General features: G+C 43.6%; 1 protein-coding gene across 3 annotated transcripts in view; it reads right to left on the bottom strand.

The window, feature by feature from the left end:
• The window catches only part of LOC124300453 (dachshund homolog 2), a 183,754-nt gene that overhangs the window by 104,774 nt on the left and 61,824 nt on the right, over nucleotides 1–17,156 (bottom strand). The gene's annotated exons all lie outside the window — the stretch shown is intronic.

Raw genomic sequence — 17,156 nt, 5'->3', positions numbered from 1 at the left:
ACCGGATTACCCGAGAATCGTCGTCGCCTAGCTCTGACAATTAATCCTAGCAAACTCCGGTCGCACGCGCTATTCTCAATCAGTCCAATCCCTACGCATTCAAATATCGTAGGAAGGTGGAATTCTACTTGAAACGTTAAGTCTGCTTGATTTTGTTCCACTTTCTACGCTCGTTCTGGTTTCCTGTCAGATTACACTCGATGGTCTTCCGATGATTGATTCAAACCCTCGGGTGTAAAGTGTGTAATTGCGCGCGAGTGATTCGTCCGATATGCGAAAGGAGAAGATCCCACGATTTCTATATCCGCGCAGTATAACCTACATACAACAAGAAACGTTACGGCGGTGGAAAAAAACTATCCTCGTTCACATTCCAGTCTTGGAGGCGGATGATTCTAATGGCTAACGGGGAGCTTGGTATGCTGTGCAAAAGCATCGTGCTGCGGAAGATAAGAAATACAGAATGACCAAAGGAATCGTAGAAAAGAGGGAATAATTGCGTCCGTCGTGCAGCAGCCGCGAGGATTCAACGCGGCACCGTACAAACAGCCACAAGAACGGTTTACATCTCTCGATAACTTCCTCCGAGGTACAGGCATGTTTGTCCAGGCGAACCGCGGAAATGCGAGTGCAAAAATGATGGCCTGGTGGAAAAAAGAAGCGGGGGTCATGGTCTCACGCGCATTGCAAGCCGGAGATGACGCGCTTGTAGCTCTTGATGCGAAACAATGAGGACATGATATTTCGACAAAGCAGGCATAGCGTGGCAGCTGTCTGTGCGCTTGGAAGAAACCTTCCCGTTGCGTTAGACGAAAAGTTAAAAGTCGAGTTCGCGCCGTGGGATCAGAGACCATCGAACGGAGTATAACCTAGCAATTATAAGACCGGTTTAAACATCACGTTGTATTGCGGGACCCCCAAGGTTCGTAAATTTCTTGCAATATTGTTGCGTCGTATTGCAAATTCGTTTTAAATTGATTTTAATACTGTGGCTATGCTTAATTCACATCTTTACAAATTGTGTGAGAATTATTACATTCATTTATATTTATTTAGTTGAAGCGATAGATAAAACCGTTTATCTTTCTTTGCCAGTAAAATTTTCAACACTGCTTGTTTATTACACGGAAAAGGATTTGATTCCTTGCTTTTTTACATACAAGTTACGAAGACAACCAAACAATCGCTTACACATGCGGTACATTTGGCTCAACTCCCGCCAGGAAATTTTACCTCGTCAATAGTTCGCGATAAACGAACTCGCCGCGTTTTTTGTCGCGTTGCGGATTCAGCAACAGGCGGGACCGATTTGTAAATCCAATTTTTCATCCCTAGTCACCCCCCCCCCCCACCCCCCCTTCTAGACTGCTCGTCTTACACGCTGCATCTCGTTCTATCCCGCAGACGTTTCTCAGGCGGACCAGGGTCTGCAGATTGTGGCTTACGCGGGCCGCTTATATCCGCGTGATCCTTTAACCCGCTTAGCTTCGGGTTACACCGAAAACAAGAAACGCACTTAAACGCTTAACTCGTATAATACCTGCACTAGTCGAACCGTCATATTTCCACCGCCGGTCAGTGAGTATATAGGGGGGGGGGGGATTCAGAGCCAATCTTCTTTACCATGCGAGTGGGGGCTGCCGGTGAAAGACACCCTGTAGCCCCTACTCGCATGGTAAAGCAGATTGGCCCAGAACCTCTCCAGATATATCTATTTCGGTCATCGTGTGCCTATGGTGCTCTGCAATGCGAACGGGAAATGACAAATCGAAATAATATCGAATCAATGTCAATACGCAGCGCGAACGATTTCTAAAGTACCAAAAATCGATAAGAGTAGTTCGAATTAATGTATAGATGAATATCGATACAATTGATTCAAGTTTCTTATAAATTTCCAACATTTAGTGGCGGAATTGGCTACTTTCACGTTCGGTAAAAAAGACGCGAAAATCGTCAACTGAGTAAACGAATTCAATATGGCCGCGAAGCTCAATTTGACGCAAGATCAATAAATGAAGAATATCAAGATTATCATACCTATTATCAAAGCGTTATTTCTTTCGTACAATCGAAAAGAGTGAAAATAAAATTGAGTCAGGTGATTGTTTTTTCACGGTAGGTATAATTACGAACGATAATCTTCCGAGCAATCAAACAATTAATTTTAGGTTACACAATTACTGTATCCGTCACTCAAAGAATTCTATACAAATGATTCTAGTCATTTGGCAAAGCTGCACTTTTGAAATTTGATAAATACAATTGAAAAAATAGGTGGATGATTTGATTTTCGGAAGGTAGCGCCAGCGCTTTTCTCTGTAAAACCTAAGAATGACCAAAAATAATCCACTTTCGATAAAATCGGTTACTTTTTCCCAATTAATCGACCGACTCGATTATTTTTCCTCAATTCGTGTGATTGAAGTATTAATTATTAGCATTGTCTCACTTACTTAGTACATATTTAATACAATAAGTGAAAGATAAACAAATATTTTTACGTGAAATTGAAAAATATTTTTACTGAAACTATAAATTATCAAGAAACTTTTCCACTCTTCAAACTACATACTGAAATTTACGAAATTCTGGTCTCATATGCACCGTTTCAAAGAGATAAGAAATAATCGATTAATCGATTAATTTTACCGATTCAATCGAGTCGTGTTCGACTATTTTTTTGGACTCGATTAATCGTCGCGCCGATTATTTTCAGTTCAGTGGCCATCGCTGTTACAAAGAACCATCCACAAGGTGCACACATACGAGAATCTGGAGACGCTTGCAGCGCATGCAGGGATCGTTCAGCTGTCTTCGAAAACGAAATTCAACGATCCTGCACGGTGGTCGATTAAGACGATGCGTTTTCGTTTCTTTTCCCGTTCATTCCTACTTGTTTTAGTCCAGTTACTTAACTTTTTTTTATTTTCTTACTCTTTTTTTTTTTTTTCTTTTTTATCCACGCATACACTCTGCCCGCAAATCGATGGTGGAGAAATATGAACGAAATGAAACGACACGAAAGAAAAGGAAAGGAAACGATCGTCGAACTCGTTGCGAGCTCGCGTCGCCAGGTGCTTGGCGATCGGTTTAATTGCCTCCTGCACATGCGCCTCTCGCGAGAAAAGATCCATCACTCGTATAACCTATCTAACCGTGAGTCGTTTCGAGCGGAGCAGGGCCGAAATTACCGGCAAATTACACGAGCACGTATGGATCCCTGATCACACTGTACACGCCGTATATTATCCACGTACAAGAGGGTCTCGATCAACCAATCCGTGTACTCTATCGTGTATTGACTTGGCGATAAATCGAGGGATCTAGCCGGCGACTGCATCGCGTATGGAGAAAGAAAGACACAGTCGTAACGCAGCACGAGGAAGTCGTAAATTCGACAGTTGGAACGCTAATTGTGTGAAATGAAAGGAATTCAAACGACTCGAAGTTTGATCGAGATAACCGAAATCGGAAATAAATAAAGTCAGTTAAACGTAAGATGGTTTCGATTCGTTAACGTATCGATATGTCGAATCTTTTTCATTGATTTTGTAACTATTTTTCAGCGTTCTAGGTAATTTCCAGAGATCGGTTGTGTTTTTCTGTGATTCTGTCTAACCCGGAAATCACTGTATGGAAATCGTCCGGTAACACTGTGTAAAATCCAGAAACGTTATAAACGTTTCCTCGGCAGCTGGGAAGATTCTTTTTTTTTTTTTCTTTTTTCTCAGTCTCAACGGAAACTTTTTACTTTCATTATAATATCACCGTACAATATACGAATGCATGGCGATGCTACTCACGGTGCGTAATTAAATCAATTAAAACTCAGCCAACAAATCGTGACGCATTATCAGATCGAGAAAACCTCGGCGTTAGCATTGTTGTAGTCCTACTGTCTTATTGTTGTTATTCGTTACGATTCCAATTAGAAGAGCCAAGACTCTTCCTAGTTAATATGCATACGGCTGGGTGTAACGTCTTGTAAGATACTGTATGCGTGAACATACGCGTGCACAAATTCCCGCTTTGGTTCTGTTCTTCTATATTTTTTCTACAGCTTATACATTATTGTACGCAAATTCTGCGACTGCTAACAAATTTGCTCGCTGTTTCACTCGCATTATCTCTACCGTTATTTTCACGCGGTTTGTACACACGTGAAATGCTGTACTTATTATACATGTATATGTATGTATATACCCAGAGAGGTTAATGCTTGAATTTCCCTTAAATTAGGGTTCATCATACTAACAAATTTCATAATATTTTGTTACACAATGTAGCAAAGCGATTACAAAACGATTAATTCTGCTCCGAAATTCCGAAGACTTTTATCTCACGTGAGAAGATTCGTGTCGCCTCAAGTAACGAATAAAACGAACAAACAATATCTGATCGTCGGCGAATTTTCGATGTAGAATAACTCGCGCCTCGTAAGCTGATGACTTTTCTTCGCCACATAGTATAACTCGAGGGGCGAATTGTCAATTTCGAAGTCAATTTGGCACAAGGGTTTAGCAATCGGGTACCAGTAATTTCAGTTAATTTCAAGGTGAATTGTGTCCAATATGGGTATACGGTTGTATTATTAATGGACGGCGGCGGCGGCGGCGGCGCGACTCTGCAGGGGTGCATTGGCTCTGCACGCGAAGGGTTGCGAAACCCCGTTTTCGCGCTTCGTCTGCACCGTTCAATTAAATGATCTGGGAGAGCAGGCAGCGATATTCGCGCAGCGAAAGTGTACGAGGCGAAGAAAGAGGAGCAAAAGTTCAAAGGATTGATAGAAATCGGAATACGTGTATAATTGTGGCGCAAAGAATTAGGTGTGTAAATGAGATAAATGAGTTCCGTCCGGCATCTGAATCGAAAGTTAGAGGAAAATCAATCAACGTTTCAAAAATCTTCATGAACGTTATTTTAGTCAATGCCGATGGTTAACTGGAATGAAAAAACATCTTTACCAGACAATGTACTAATGAATCTGAGCATATACGTACATAGAAGGACCAGCATATCGACTTTTCATTCGTGGAATTTAAAAATGTGGAAAGTTCAAGTACACAAAGTTGAAAACATGGTGAATCGAAATACAGGAAGACAAAGTATGGAAAGGTTGAAACACGTAACAGCAAAATTCTGATGATTCTTCAGTTGGCATTCTATGTTCTGACCATTCTAATCTTTTACTTCTCCAAACTTCGATTTTCGACATTTGTAAATTTTGTGTATCAAGTTTTCGCTTTTTCAAAAATTCGATATTGTGGCCCTTCGATTTTTTCACCTTTCCATATATTTTTACCCTCACCAAAGACGTCAACGGTTTGATAAAAGCTTTGATAATTCACACGCTCAAGTGCCGTAATTCGAATTCGACCAAAATCATTATCACCAGCAATTAGCGTAAAATTGCTAAAGATTTCCCCGACGTTTTTTATTCATACAATGCAGTTCCCCATTGATTCGTCAATCCTCATCCTTGTCCCGCAAAATATGCTGGGTACGAGTTACAAACGAGGAGCTTATATCGGCGACCGCGAGAAACAGGAAATAATGGGTCAGCCGGAAGTCGAGAGAAGAAAGATAGGCCTAATCTCGAATTAGCGTTGAACAAGGGAGAGCTTTGTTGAAGCAGTGTGTGCGTAGAGTCAGACAGTCTGCATCCGTGTTCGGCCTACCTGCAGCAGCGCTATCTTTGAAATACTGCCTCCGTTATCACGGGGTGTGTATGCGGCTACCGTCTTGCGCGCAAATAGTACAGCCGAGAGTCAAATAAACTCCCTCAAAAACCCGGTGTGGGAGCGTGAAAAATTTCTAGAATGAAACAAGGCCCCAGTTTCCGTTTACAATCGTCGTCCCGGCGGGAACCCGACGCTGCCGAGCTCGTTTTCTTTTTTCTTTTTTTATGCCTTTTTATTTCTGGGGCTTTATTCTCACGGGATATTAATGCGGGAGATTACCCGCCGAGTTTCGTTCCGTGCCACGCGTTTCGCCGAGTTATGGCGATCGGATCCATTGCGGTTATTATATATGTGTATATATATATATGTGTATACACGACTCTGATACTCGGAGTATAAGGTCACGCCTCATCGACGATTGTATAGAAGGGGTTGCACACCGATCGAGTTCCAATCCCGTAGAGTATAATGGCATCAACCTCTTCAATTACCCTGCAATACCAATGAATATTATTTCGCGTTATGTTATGCACTGCACTAAATTGCAACCTGAAAACGATCGAAACGACAACTCTCCAGGGAGAATCACATTTCAATTCTTACGGTGCTTAGTCTTGGTCTTCAAGTGTATACAATCGTTTGTGGTTTGACGGTTTTATGACGCAGTTATTGCAACGAATATACACCGTCCAAATGTTATCCAACTTCAGGAATTAGAGTACATTCGTGTTTATCTTTTCATTTTTAATGATGATTCTGAAGATGCCAGTACAGCCTATCCAATTCTCGTGTACCGTTATAGCTCTACACCCTAATTTCCTTTCTATTTATGCCGAGTCTCTACCCTACACGAATCTAAGTCAATTTGCAAAATGACCAAGCAATTCAGATCGTCCGTTACGAATAGTTCCATCAGTCGTGACGAGTCGAAATTTCGAATTGGTCGGACTTCCGTTCGGTCAAAAATTCTATGCTAAAAATTAATTGAAGGGATTTCAATTTTTAAAAGTTTCTCATTCAAACTCTCCGAACGGCTTGTTCGGCAAAATTATTTCTCAATTTTTTGACCACTTAAGCTTTGCAGTTTCTCTTCAATTGTAATCAACGCGACTTTCGATTGCTCAGAATTTCTACACCAATATGCCACAACTTCCCTGACTGCAAAAGTACGACGCATGTCTACGGAACGTAGTGTCAAATACATACCATAAAATAAGCTGTCTGAAGCAGCCGAATTTTCTAGCAAACAATTATCTTAGATTAAATCCGACGCTTTTTGCGTTGAATGTCAAACGCGCCGTACTTCGATACTACCAACTCAAAGAACCAACACACCCATCGACCCTTGGGTGTATAAAATTGCGGTGTCGGATTACACGTGACCTTACATCTGTCGGGACGATGTAGCTTTTCGGTATCAGTGCAGTTATACGTTGTGGGTATAAGGGACGAGGGTGGTCGGCGTTTCAGCCGTGCAACCCTTACATGCGAACTGCAGGAGAATCTACCCGCTATTGATTTCCCTCTGTGCTCTCACTCGGGCCGATCCGATCCCCCCCGTCTCCTGCAGGCAGTGCACTCTCCTAGGAGGTCGACAGGGACATTTCGTAGTCGAATTATCATGGTCATGGGGGAGGGGGTTGCGTTGCGTTGCTTTCCGGCTTTCTGGGCCGTAGGTATTATCCAGCCGTTGGAAAGGCGTCGTAAAGCCCCGTCGTCGGATGCAATTCCCGTCATAACAACGACTTCAATTTTCGTCAAAAGTCGCTTTTCGTTATCGGCCCTTTACGCCGCCCCGCGCCCTTTCGATTTCCCGCTTTATAAACTTGATTCGCATCGAAGCGACCGACCGCTCCGTCAGTATATGTATGTAAGAGGCGCGAGCGTTACATAACCGGCGTACATATGTACCCCGCGGCGCGAATCCGAACCCGCAATATTTTCCAAATTATAAATTTTTACGACTATCCAGTCAGATTGGATTTGTCCGATTTCACACGTTAAATAAAAACGGAGAAAGAGATGAACGGAAAATGCGTCGGAGGAGGCTGGATGATCGGCTATACTTTCTTTTTACGGTTCCTGTACCAGCCCCCTCCCTTCTGCCAGGCAAACACCCCAACCCTCCAAATCCTTCAATTTTTACTACAATGCTCCAAACTTTTGCTACAGGGAAAGAACATTTTTTTCCTTATTCTCTTTTTCACCCTTATATTACGTATTGAAAATGAAATTCGTTTCTAACCTACATATTACGATCATTCCCGTTCATCACAGGTATAATCCACAGCGTTATATTTCCAAAAGACATGCGCACGATGAATTACTGATGTACAAAATAACATGTGTCAATCGTACCTATTTGAACCACGAGAATCAATAAAAAAAAAAAAAATAAAGAAAAGAAAACCAGACCCTTAGGTATAATTCCGAGCTCTGCTGATCACTGATCGCATAACTGACCCAAATATCGTATACGGTACCTGTGCTCAAAAAAGAAAAAAAGAATAGGTTTACAAAAATTCGCCGAGCCAAGGTTCAGGATTACACCGTGCTAAAAACCGCAATCGAGAAAAATTGGAGTTTGGCTAACACAAAAGAAATCTTCCGGAACTTGCGCATATAATGGGATATGTGTGTTGGTGCAGATATAGCCGAGCGACGGTAGAGGAAGGGAGAAAAAATAAGGAAGGGGGGTGAAATTATCTCGGTATAAATATTGGATTAAAACTCCCGTCTCTCGGTCGCAATATGTTATTTTTATTGCCGTGGCTTTGCATAATATTCGGTGGGGCGCTGGCTGCATAAAGCAAGTAGAAGTTACACTGCTGCATAGCGCAGTCGGTGGAGCTAATTTTAATTCTTAGGCTTCTGTTGCTGCTGATGCTGCGGAGTTTGGGTGGCCGACGATGGGTCGGGATTATCATTTCGGTACGTGTGTAAGCTCATTTATTTACGTTTCCCTAGCACTGCGATGCTGGGGTCCTAGAATCGCCGGGATAACGATATTGTACAAAAACGAAATTTGACGAACTGTTCTTAGTTGGCTCGAATCATTACGCGAATCGATAATCGAATAATTAGCAAATTATAAATAAACAGATGAAACGTCTGTACGATATTTATTCAAGACCAGCTGATCAAAGCTCGCATTTCGACAATAGCGCCCTCATTTAACGAAAAATTCCAATTCGATTCAAAGTTTAACGAAAGAATGACATGAATCCTTGTAAAAACTCTTGAATCCGTCATGTGACACCGCGCTGAAAACACCTTGATCACGTTATTTGCGATGAAAGTCCGATGATTTTACGACTCGATTGAAAACTGCAAGTTTCAGTTTGGCCAGTTTGATTAACAAGGATGATCCGAGACACATTAGCATCGGCTGGAAGGACGCGAGAAGTATATCTGCTCGGATGATCCTTCGAGGTAGATAATCCGCAACCTCTCGCGGGACAAATCGGGAGGATTAGATCCTGAGACGTGCGACCTCCTCAAATAAACACTGAAATTGGAAGGATTAGAGGAGGAAGAGGAGCAGGAGCAGGATGAGAAAGCGACGCTGGTACAACAGGGCGAATATGTGTATGTGGTGTACGACATGCGCATACATGTATCGGCTGATTGCCCGTGAGGGTAAATAAGGAAGAGAGGGTGGGAATTCATAAAAAGCAAGGCTGGATTCTGGTTCCGCAGCAGCCAAAGCTGTAAAGAGCATGCAGCAACATCGGGAGTTGTTCTTGCGTGGGACCGCGCCATTTGTGGCGGGAGTTTTCAATTACTTTTATTGACCAAGTTTCGACGCTGCGTATAACCTCGCAGGTATATATATTATACCTTACGCCGCGACGTATCGCGTGTTTGCTCGGTAATATAGATATTTTGCACCTCCGAGGGACCGAAATTGAAACGCGCCGCGGGCGCCTCGCCGGACGTCGTCGTCTACCTGGAGGTGTCCGAGCCTTCCCTGCACTCCCACGCGCCCAGGAAGAAGATACACTCCGAGCCTTCTCTGCAGGGTGTGTTTTTTAAATTTATTACATCGATTATCGCTCGTACGATACGAGTAATTGAAAGATAACAAAGTATTTTTTGACCGAAGAAGAGCGCGCCCCCTCTTCTTTTTCCTTTTTTTTTTCTTTTTTTTTCCTTGTTATCATTTATCAACTTTCTTTTTTTCCTTATCTAACGTCTGATACATCGGTCAGTGTTTGTCGAGTAAGGATATTTAATCGTACCAGCTAGAAAGCCAACATTCTTGATCAAGTCGCACGTGTTTCTGATGTACAATTATATGCGATCTCAGCGAAATGAGAAAAACTGAGGATACGAAGCTTCCATCATGTGATGGGGGTAGCTATTCATCTAGGGAATGTCGGAGTTACCCACCGAGTAAGTAAATCTTATTTTACACGTTTCTTTTTATCCCCTGAGTAACAAAATCGTTGCAAGTTATCAGAATTTCTAACTCACTTTGAGGTTATGGAACGCTAATTTGTAGCCAAATCCCCTCTTCTTTGCTTCGCTTTTCCATCAATTTTATCGAACTTCCCTCATAGAAACAACATGCAAGTGCAATCATAAACCCCACCAACTCCCAAAGTCTGAAGCGATTTTATCTCTCTGCGGGAAAGAAAAGAATGTAAGATATGGAACTTAGCGGACTTGTCGGTAAAAGTTGAAGGTCCGACATCCCCTAATTAATTTCACAAAGACTAGCCGCGTATCGTAGAACAAAGACGTAATAGCGAGGTGTTAACGAATCCCTGCAACATCCCCCAAAAACTTTTTTTCACCCCGCATTTCTCTTTCTTCTTATTTTTTCTCGAGTGCATCTCCCCGTTGAAAACTCACGGCACGGCGCCCCTTCGCCGCCGGCATGATGTCCCTCTCTAATGAGTTATTGTGCTCTAATTCTCGCGGCCGCTTCCCGTGTAGTTACTCGAAAGAAACATGGGGCAGGTATTCGGCCGAGGGGTGAAATTAAAGCTCTTCTTAGCGGAGCGGCCCATATTAATGCGATTCAGTGCAAGAATTTACGACTCTCGGAACATTCTTGTTCCTAGGATTATGACGTAATATTCTTAGGTATAGATTGCAGTTTAAAGCTCGTTGATTTAACGCAAAATGAGACATAAATTTTACGAAACGTTCTGAAATAATATGTAATTCATCTATTGATTGTGGAAAGGAGAAATTATTATTATTTTTCTTCTTCGTGTATCATATTTTTCTTTTTCTTTTTTTTTGTTTTTACTTCCATCAAGGCGAATTATAGCGGACAGAGAATGCTGTCCCTCGCAGAAACCGTATTTGAAATCGCAGCAATGAACCGAGTGTTGTACGGGTTTTAATTGCATAATTAATAACGTTATTAAATAGCTCGACCACGATTCAAAGGAGTTTTCTCGAGGAGATGGCGGGAGGAAGAGGAGGGGAGAATAATTACACAGGATTATTTGTTTCAAAGAATCCCGAGTGACGCTGTGCACCATCAACAGAGAGCTAAGGGCGAACAAAGTTGAGGCTTTACCAGCCAAGAACGTTGAATCCACTAAATTATAATTAAGTATGAAACGTTTGTAATTATCGAGCACCTGCTGCGCGTCGCCTCTTTTCCCCGCAATCTTATTTTTCAGCAGGGTTTGATAATTTCTGAGGATTCCGGTTCCAGTTCGCATGTTCCAATCGGAATGCAGCCTCCGATAGTTGACGAGCGCCGATTAGGCAGACGTATGAAAAACACGAGGGGCGAAGTGAAGACGACGCGAAACAGAGCCCGTCCCCTGCAATCGTAAATCGGTCTGTGCCCCCTCGGTGCGCGCAGATAAATTAACGTTTCCTGCTGACCACGCAGCCTCGCGAACGGTGGAGAAATGAGACCCACGCGTGCCTCCGAATCGCCCCGTTTCCCCCCGTCGTCATCCTGCGTCTCTTATTCTCACTTCTGCTGCACAGAGATCAGGAGCGGAATCCTCGGCGATGGCGGTGGTAAAATCGCCTTCGGGCAAATTATAGGAATATAGCCGTCCGTGCCCAAATTCCACTCGATTTTCGCCCGTCGCAAACATCTCTGAATTATGCCCCGTAACTTGCGATTAACGTAAGGCTGCTGCGGCCGCACTTGATCGACGAGAATGGACGGATTTGCTGGATGAAAATCCCAAAATCACACATGTGGCATAATTTTTTTTTTTTTTTTTCATTCGCTACTTTAGAGGATGCTATATTCAGTCTTTACCAACCGAGTAAAATTTTGCTTATATTGACTGGTACACTCACTTACGCGTCACTCTCACGCAAGAAAGCTGCAGATAGCGTAATCCCACGTGCCATGATGCTTGAGCGTGGATAATAGTCGAGATAGTTGAATTTTACTCTGTCGGTAAGGAGTGAATTGAGCTCCGTGAAATATACATCGTATCGTATTCTATTTTTTCCTGAGTAATAAAATGTGGGGAAGTTCAGTTTTGGAAAGTGATACGTAGGGTTCACGATTGTGTTTGCGGTTTAACAAGGAAAAGTTTGGAAAATGGACAAGAACACTCAAGTATTTGCGGCCAGTTTTCACTCGATTCGAGGTAACGGTTCACTACTGCAACCGAATCAACTATTTTTTATAGTCAACCCACAACAAGCAGAATCATAAACCCTGTCATTTGCCGAAGTTTGAAGAATTTTGATTATTCGAGTAATAAGTCCCCGTAATAACAGCCGAGGTGCTGTTTTCGTCGATGAAGGAAGAGGGAAGAGAGTCGGAGGGGCACGTGGACATTTCGTTGCGGTCTGAGCCGTGACCATGCATCATTCCTCGATCCTTTTCTGCGGTCGCGAGACCAAGTGGCGTAATACACGTGCACATAGGTATAAAATGCGAGGAGAAGCGGTCACCCCGAGGCGTCGCGTCGTGCATCGTTTCGAGCAAAAAGGTAAATGGAATTCGGACCGTGTATTGGATGCGCGGAATATCCACGCGCCGCTCCGCCGTTGTGTGACCGAGAAGAGCGAAACCTGTCGTTGCCTCGCCGATCTGCAACGAACCGGAATGAAGCGACGCCTTCGAGTTGAATTGGTTCGCCGATTTTCGCGCCTTTCATACCGGCCAGTCGTTTCACATTAACCGTTCGATTCGTCATTCGTCAGATCGAATGGAAAGGAATGCTTTCTGCCTTACTCTGCCTGAACGGCTATCAAACCGCAGGCATCCACGGCTCTATCCTTCACCGTAATTCGAGATGAAGAAATTTCAGTCAGTATGCTGCAGTGCTGCTATACAGCAATCAATAATAATAATCGTGATAGGTTAGGTCAAGTCATGTAAACTTTGTAGGTTAGGTTCGCACCTAAGTTATTAACTTAAGAGTCAGGTTAAAGGTTATGTTGCCTTTGACCAGGTTCACACTTTTACAGTATCTTTGAACAGATTACTTCCCGGTCTGACCCAAATAAAGTCACACGGGAGTTCGTGTTATAACGAATAATGTTTATTAACGAATGTCAGACTTTTACATCTCATTACATTACGAGCGCCTCGTTACGAACAAACGCCGCTTGGCATCGACCATAGAAGATTTGTTAATTAGACAGGACTTGTGTCTAACTTGTCTACCGGACCTTGGCCTAACTATTTTGCATTCAGGTTACAACACTTTGAAATTTGAAGAGAAGTAAACTTGGCGGATGCGAGCAATCGAGCAAAATCGTATGAACAAGTTTCGACGTCGTGTTCGGTAAGTTTACATGTCACCCTTCGGCGCGCTGAACGCATCGTCCGACCGAATATACGCGTAAAGGGGGTTCGTGAAATCACGTGACGTCCACCCGCGTCGCATTGTTGTTTCGAGTGAGGAGAGGAGGCGAATTCGTGCTCCCCCACTTTCTGGGGTGCAGGGTGCACATGTGCTGATAGCCAGTAATGCCATCTCTAATTCCGACTAGCTGATTTGATTCCGGCACTGAGATAAAGAGCCCCTTCCCTATCCACGAGTGCAGTCTGTTTGTTCGGGTGCCCTGGGTCGGACCTCGGAGGGGTCGCGGACATCGTTGCTCGAGCGTTTGATTTACTTTCGCGACGGACTGTACCGGTCGACTCGAACGAGGGCGAGGACGAGAGATAGAGCGAGAGAGGAGAGGAGAGGAGAGGAGAGTAGAGAGAGAATCGAAGGCTCTTCCGAACGTCGGTACAACAACGCGACGTGCACAGCAGTTCTATACTCCGGGGGGCATTTTTCCCGCGTCGCTTCCTTATAAACTAATTTTCCTTCCTCCCTGACAACAATTGAATTCTCTCTTTCCATTTACCTATCCGTTTGTATCAACGTTTACATTTACATTTATATTTGAATAATGGGAAAATAAAGAGCGGGCGCGTCCCTGTTGCTTCGCGACTTTCAACTTGATATTACATTTTTCCATTTTTAAACGCTCGCTTTTTAAGCCCGCGGGGTCCCACTTATACATCCCGGTCGGATCCATGCCGGGGGTGAAGGCGCGATTCCTTCATCCCCCCCTTTTCCTACCCTGCAGCCCAGCTCCGCGACGCTTTGTGATATTTTCGAGAACTCGATATATAATGGCCCGTATTAACATTTAGATAAAGCTTATGTTAATATTATTTTCTACGCCTCCCCGACTTTTCTCTCCGTTCCCCTCACCTTTAATGCCCCATCAGCGTTTCCTTCCCGTTCGCGCTACACGTTGCAGACGAAGACACGTTTTCGTCCCTTATTATTATTATTGTTATACGTCACACTTTCGAGGGAAAACTCCAGATTTTCAACTCTGCTTTTACACAAACCAGGCTGCTGCAGGTCTCGAGCGTACGATTTGAGATAACGAAACTTGGATTACTCAAGAGTGTTGCGCGTGTATCTACGAGTGATATCATACTCAGGCCGAGAACAAGTGTCGGAAGGGAAAAACAGGGCGCGGAATTCGATTACCATCCGTTTGCCTGAAAAATCATTCTCGACTCGTAGGACTAAAGTTGAATAACAAATGGCAGTACCTGATCTCAATTGTTTTTCGAGCTCCGTGTTTTCCCTGCAGCGGACGACAAAAAAGCCTGGAATGCATATTCCGATGAGGGAAAACATGGCACCGAAATATAACGACTTTCGTCTTTATTACACATCGGTGTTCGCTGCTACTGCAATGCATATCCGAGACCAACGTCTGACGTTCGGGTGAAATTCACGCGTGATGTACATTGTGCCTACCTACGTTCAGCGGGCAACTAAAAATACGAGACGCCTCGCCGCGGCGTTAGCTCCTGCTGCTGCACCCATCTGCGTACGTTTTCGAATCGTGGGCTGCAACGATCCTAGACAATCTCGTTCCCGGCCTGCAGGCGCCAGCCGCAACCGCAGACCGCACCCGCGTCTTCCTTCCTTGTTACTGATATCGTTTACGACGCTTATACGCGCGTCGCGATGCACTGCATCGCGTAGCCTTTCGTCCCGTCACATAATTCACTCTTGCGTTTAACGCCTAATTTTTACAACTAGCCGCATATCACTGTCAAGAATTTCGACTACCTCACGAGTAGGTACAATTTGCACGAGCCCGCCGTACGGACTTTTCATTTTTCACAGCGCAAATATTTGGTGGAAGAGAATTTTTGACAATCTAAAGTGCGGTGACTCGCGAGTGACTACTCTGAATGACGAAGGTAAAATATACCTTTCACAGTGGTATAATAAGAAGGATTCCGCGTACAGATCCCGATACCGACATCTTACCGACGATTTAGTCGGTAATATGTCGGTATCGAGATCTGTACGCAGAACTCACCTTGTTATGTTACTTTTGACTAATGTTTTGCGATGTATTTATACGCACATGTCAGTGTTGATGTGTACCTCGTACACATGCATGTAGTTTGGCTCGATCTTCGATATAAATGTATATTTAGCCAGTATGACCTCACGCGGTACTAGTTCACGAATTATTATCATTATCGTCATACCATCCGTTTACACGAATATTTATTTCTGTTTGTGTTTACAAACGCGGCGGCAGCAAGCTCGTTTCGACCGACGCCCGTTGGGCTGCAGGATAATCCGTAGAAGATCTTTGGCGCGTACAGATCGAGATGCACCGAGCTGCAGAGAGAATACCGCTAGCTGTTTGCTCCACATTACTCGGCAGATTTATACCACCTGCGTAGGAAGATACTTGCAAATTTCGCGAGTCACGAGCTGCTCGAAATTAGTAACGATGCGATCGCGGGAAAATGGGAAAAGTAAAATTCCAACAATTCCAAATTGAGAAATGAGCGTGAAAATTCATGGTTTACAGAAGCAAAGGGCCAATGAGTCACACTTTGTTCGGTAATTGTAAAATGATGGCGATTCTTACTGGGAACCGCGTATAAAACGCCCGTATTGAGAGACGACCATCACCTCGGGGCATTGCAGAAATCATTACGGAATCACAAAGTTTGCTGAGTAATTTATTTCTCTGTGGGAGAGCTGCAAGGGATAAAGCCACGGTACGTCTGAATACATAATAAGCAGGAATTGTATTTGATTTCGGTTATACCGGGGCCTGCGGCTATCCTAAGAAATAAGAAAGAACCACACGGTTGAACGGTTTTTCAAAACAAGAGCTGCGATATCCATCTTGTCTCCCACCCTCTGCTCGCTTCACCCGCAGTGCATATTTCAACTCGCAATATATCGAGCTCCAGTGATCGAAAACGCGATGCAAACGGCGTTGATCCGAATTGAACGTAGAAGACGTGTTGCTGCTACACGCATGTGGAATGTGAGTAAAGTACGGTGCGTGTAAAACTTCCGTGGACCATCGTATGGTGTCAATTTGTAAACACTATCTGGGTGTTGAATAACCCGAAGTGACCATAAGAATTGTTCCATAAATAATAGTAGACACCAGCCAATTTCTGTCCATTTGAACACCACTATTTGTTACAGTGTACCTAAGTTGTCATTCAAATTAAAAGACGATAAAGGCTCATTTTTGACGATCCATTGCAATCACCGACTGGAGAAAAAGAGATAACTGGACCCTGGGAGGTCGAGAGAATAAGAAGCGACGATGGTAGTGTTACGTTGTGTTTTTTTTTTTTTTTTCAAACACCCTGGTCTGGTGTGTATCGAATAATTACCGTTCGCTAAGTTGGGGAAGGAAATGTAGCGAGGAAGAGCTGCACCCGTACACGGAAATTGTAATACTTGTTTGTCTATATAGTGTATATTTATATGTATATAAAATTCAAACACTACACAATAAAGGGTGAGTTTACGATGGCGCTCAGAGATAGAGATGGGTGAGCATTAGTAAGAGCGAAGAGAGCATAGCTGCCGTAGGATAATAGCATAATATTTCTGGCTCGGGAGGCGAAAGGCCACCCAGGATGAGTATAGTCAAAATAGCGCTGCTGCACCATACGAAATCACATAACGCCCGATTGTACGGCGTTATGAAGCAGTAAACGCCGCAGCGATC

The sequence above is a fragment of the Neodiprion virginianus genome, chromosome 3, assembly GCF_021901495.1.
Source record: "Neodiprion virginianus isolate iyNeoVirg1 chromosome 3, iyNeoVirg1.1, whole genome shotgun sequence".
Classification (NCBI taxonomy): Eukaryota; Metazoa; Arthropoda; class Insecta; order Hymenoptera; family Diprionidae; genus Neodiprion; species Neodiprion virginianus.
Note: the sequence above shows the minus strand (reverse complement) of the source record. Positions and strands in the feature narration are given on the sequence as shown.